The following is a 4,387-nucleotide window of genomic DNA, read 5'->3' as shown; positions in this document are numbered from 1 at the left end:
AGCTTCTCGAGCCTTTTGGTTAGAGCAACGCTGTCCAGCTTGGATCTTTACTTGAACTCATCCGTCTGGATTGTGTGGTTATGCAGGGAAGGGCTTCATGCTTCATGATTTATTCCAGCTCGTTGTATTGCATTCTTCTCTGCTTGTTTCTTTTGCATAGCTGAAGCGGTGTGCAACCTTTTGCCTTTAAATGGTTCTTCGGAGCATAATCTCTCAGCGACTCACCCATGCTTGGCAGCTTCAGTGCAAAGCGCAATGTTAACAGATCCACACTCCTGAAGCATTTGCTGAGGGGATTCGAGACATATCAGCAGTTGAAGATGAGCACTCGAGAGCAACGCTAGGTAAGTAACCAGGCAAAGGTTCCGGGCAATCAGTTCCTGGTCGGACATTTAATTTCAGGTTCCGACTGATTGCATCCTTTCTCCTTGTTCAGCAGGCAAGAGCAAGGGCAAAGGAGAAGATGGGGGAAGAGCATGATATGAGATACCTTTGCTTTCGACCCCAGTGATATGAGATACTTTTGCTTTTGAAGAAGTAGCGGACGATCAGCACATGCATTCGTCGTGCTTGTCTCCATATGCTTCGATGCATCATCTTCATCTGCATCATCTTCACCTGCATCATCAGGAGCTTGAGTGGAGGTTCCGACATATTGCTTTCTTTATCCTTGTCTTCGCAGTGAAGAGGGAGGACAAAGAAAAGGATAGGGAGAAAGCATGCTATGAGATACTCTTGCTCTCAACCCCAATGATATGAGATACCTTTACTCTGGTGTGGCTTGGTTGAAGAGGCGTTTCTAGGGAGGAAGAAAACTGAGTTTTGGTTGCAGATGCCCTCGGCGAGGAAGAAAGGTCAGGCTGGATGTGTTTTCAGGGAGGAAGAAACTGAGTTTTGGTTGCAGATGTCTTCGGCAAGGAAGAAAGGGGTCAGGCTGGATGCGTGTCTTGCTATGGGATGGAGGTCGAATTATATGGTGAGCTCTCAACATCAAGTGGCAGGGCGAGCGTGGCCTTGTCACCCACGCTTGTCGGCAGAAGTGTGGTAGTTGGCATAATGGACCTCACGCGTTTTCAACTTTGTCAGTGATATCTGACAAAGTTGCACGTGATAGCCGAAAGCTGAGATTGTGTCTGAAAAGTGTCGACGGACTTTACGCAGGAAAATCCGGGTTTTGAAATTCGGAGAGTGGTGTCTCTTCGATTTACGAACGAATGGTTGTGCTGCCTCTCATTTTTAAGAGGTGTCAATTGTATTCAACACGCAAAATTTGAAGATTGCCTGCCCGTGAAAAATTATCTCTGCTACTCTTTGCTTCATCCAACCTTTTTCTTTTAGTATTTTTTGAAAATGGCTTCCCCTTTTAACATTTGCTTAGATTTGAGTCTTAGCAGTGACACAGGTGCACCGCGTCAGGGTAATGTATGGCGCCCGTCTTTTTTTTCTTCTAATGGCCCTCTTACAGTTGAGGACTCTGTGATGAGGGATGCAACCACGGCTACGGTTGTAGCTAGAAACCTCATCACTCCTAAAGATAATAGGATACTTTCACGACGGTCCGATGAGTTAGCTGTTCAAGAGTCCCAGGCTCTCAGTGTCCAGTGTGCGAACTCTGTTTCCAACATGGGCCAACGCTTACTTGCTCGAACTCGCCAGGTTGAATCATTGACAGCCGAGGTGGCGGCTCTTAGTCAAGAGATTAGGCAGCTCAAGCGTGAGAATAGAGAGTTGCATGTGCTTGCAAATAGTTATTCGACGAGCATGAAGAGGAAGCTTGATCAGCTGACGGACTCCGAAGGTCGAATTCAAAGTGACCATCGGAAGTTTGTGGATGTATTCCGGAGGCACTTTTTGCCTTCGTCATCTGGAATTCAACCAAGTATTGAGGCTCCGAATAAGCTATCTTCAGTGCCTCCCTCCTTTAGGGTTCCACCGAGTACCAAGGCTCCAAGTACTGAGGCTTCACACAAGTGACATTCGTGAAGGCTTTTTTTTTTTTTTTTTTTCGTGTAATTTCTCGGAGATATTAATGGACATGCCTTATTTTATTCAGTATGTTGTGTTGAAACGCAAACAAAACGCATATCTGACTAAGATGCATTACTTCCCTATGCACCCACTTCCTTTTAGATGGTGACTAGTGCACCCATTTCTTTTTAGATGGTGACTGGAAACATCATTTTGTCATCACCACCCATTTCCTTTTCCATTATTGACTTGCAAATAGTAATACACACTCGTGAGTGGCTTGACGATAGCACAGTTGGTTTTTTTTTTTTGCCTTCCTCACTGCATTGCGTTCTTCTCGCATGCGGACCATCTTTTCACTTGCACAATCACCTTATCACAATCTTCATTGGATGCGGATTGCTTTTTTACACAGTCACTGTATCGCATGCGGATCACTGTTTGCACAGTCACTGCACTACATGCAAACCGGTTTTATTTGCAGCCTGTTGAGACCAATATATATATACACACGCATTCATACACACATGCATACATACATAGGGCATTGCGTAGTCTTTACATAGACACTGTACCAGCTTACTGCCCTGAATCTTAAATGCACTCTCCTGTTTCTTTGCTGCGACGTGCTCTTCTCGTCTGCCGTGTGGTGAGCTCGGTGTTGGACAAAAAGTGGTGCAGCTTCTTCAACCCCATCACCCTGCAGTCGGTCACGTCTATGTTCATCGTGTTCATCCGAAGTCTTCACTGCGGCAGAGGAAAAGCTCACCATCATCAAAATTAGGGCAGCAACAACAAACTTCATTATCCTGCAAGCTTCAGGGAGAGTTGCATGAGAGTATGAGGACGGAAGGATGAAGGACTGCAGCATGGTTGCTACAACCGCTCGGGCTTCCGTTTATCGTCCTCGACGGCGCTGCAAATGTTTCCACCAATGGAGAAGAGGAAGGAGGGCGCTGCCTTCACTCTGTGAGGTATGTTTTATTGCTGAGGACGGTTTGCCGCATATATAAATATATATATATATATATATATTTTTTATTTTTTATATAGTGCTCTGTCAGGCTGAGGTTGCTAAACCGGCGAAGAACCTAGGAAGGCATCAAAAGTCTGCTCTGCTTGACTCGGTCAGAGAAAGTGAATGCGAGTGCAGGTTCGAATGACAAGGCCAAGTTGCTTTCCCCGTCTTCAACCGCTGCAGCTTCATTCTTGTTGCTACAGGTTCGTCTTTGTTGTGGCTTGGAGAGAGAGACGTCGCTGCAAAGGAGAGAGAGAGAAACACCACATCTGGATTCAGATTTTGTGCATCTGCAGGTCTTCCTTTCGTTTGTGGGTGACTGTGCAACTTTTATGAGAGGAAGAAGAAGAGTCAACGGAAAAGAAGGTGTTTGCGGACGAGGTCGCGTGGCTGACTTGGAGGTCCACTTGCTTCGGGTGTGCGCACCATGTGTTGCAGGTGGGGTTTTGCTGTGTAATGCCTTTTGGTCACAGTTTTCCCTTGGTGGTGACGTTGGCGTAGTGCTCACCTTTGTAATATGGCTTTGTAACCAAATCATTTCTTTAAAGAAATAAAATATTCATATCTTGAATTGCTATTTATTCTTCAAAGTGTTTGTGTTTTTGTTGGTGATGTGACTGTACTTGAAGTTTTGAAGTTTCAAGTTGCCTACGTACCCCCGGTTGATGAGGGATCAAGTCATAACGTAGTTCAAATGAACGATGATTTTTTTTTTTTATAGTGATTTTGATGATGATTTTGCCGTACACAGTTTATGCTCTTGCGGGCCAGGAGCCTTGTGCCGTGTGCAGTTTAGGCTCATGCAGGCTAGGAGTCTGGTCGTCGCCTTTTAGGGGTAGTAACGCTTCAAGAATCTGCCATTGATGGGACCGATCTTCAAGCCGTCCTCTGCCATGATTAAGTAGGCGCCGCTTATGTAGACCTCTTGTATTACGTACGGTCCATCCCACTTTGATGTGAACTTGCTTTTTGTCTTGTGAGTTGTGATGATAGGCCTTCGTAATGCAAGGACGAGATCTCCAGTTTGGAAAGACCTTGGGCGGACCTTCTTGTTGAATGCTTTGGATAGCCGTGCTTGGTAGCATTCCAGGTGTTGTTGAGCTTCGAGCCTTCTTTCGTCAAGTGATTCCAACTCTTGAAGGCGCAACTTTGCATTCTCTTCATCAGTCAAACCTTCTTGTATAGCCATCCTAAGTGAGGGGATTTGACTTTCTAGCGGTAAAACAGCTTCCACGCCATATACGAGAGAATAAGGGGTAGCTTGGGTAGGAGTCCTATGCGTCGTCCTATATGCCCAAAGTGCTTCGCTTATTCTTTCATGCCAGTCCCTCTTTGTTCGGCCGATCACCTTCTTTAAGAGGTTGCACAATGTTTTGTTGAATGCTTCCGCGAGACCGTTGG

The 4,387-nt window shown here is 45.6% G+C and overlaps 1 long non-coding RNA gene across 2 annotated transcripts; it reads left to right on the top strand.

The window, feature by feature from the left end:
• The first annotated feature begins 2,570 nt into the window (after positions 1-2,570).
• On the top strand, positions 2,571-3,563 carry LOC126599318 (uncharacterized). Of its 2 annotated transcripts, none has more exons than XR_007615070.1 (2): positions 2,571-2,942; positions 3,033-3,563. It is a non-coding gene; the product is annotated as an uncharacterized LOC126599318 (long non-coding RNA). The 2 variants fall into 2 exon arrangements; XR_007615069.1 differs by having other exon boundaries at positions 3,022-3,563.
• Positions 3,564-4,387: the final 824 nt, after the last annotated feature.

This window comes from Malus sylvestris, chromosome 14, assembly GCF_916048215.2.
Source record: "Malus sylvestris chromosome 14, drMalSylv7.2, whole genome shotgun sequence".
NCBI classification, from domain to species: domain Eukaryota; kingdom Viridiplantae; phylum Streptophyta; class Magnoliopsida; order Rosales; family Rosaceae; genus Malus; species Malus sylvestris.
Note: the sequence above shows the minus strand (reverse complement) of the source record. Positions and strands in the feature narration are given on the sequence as shown.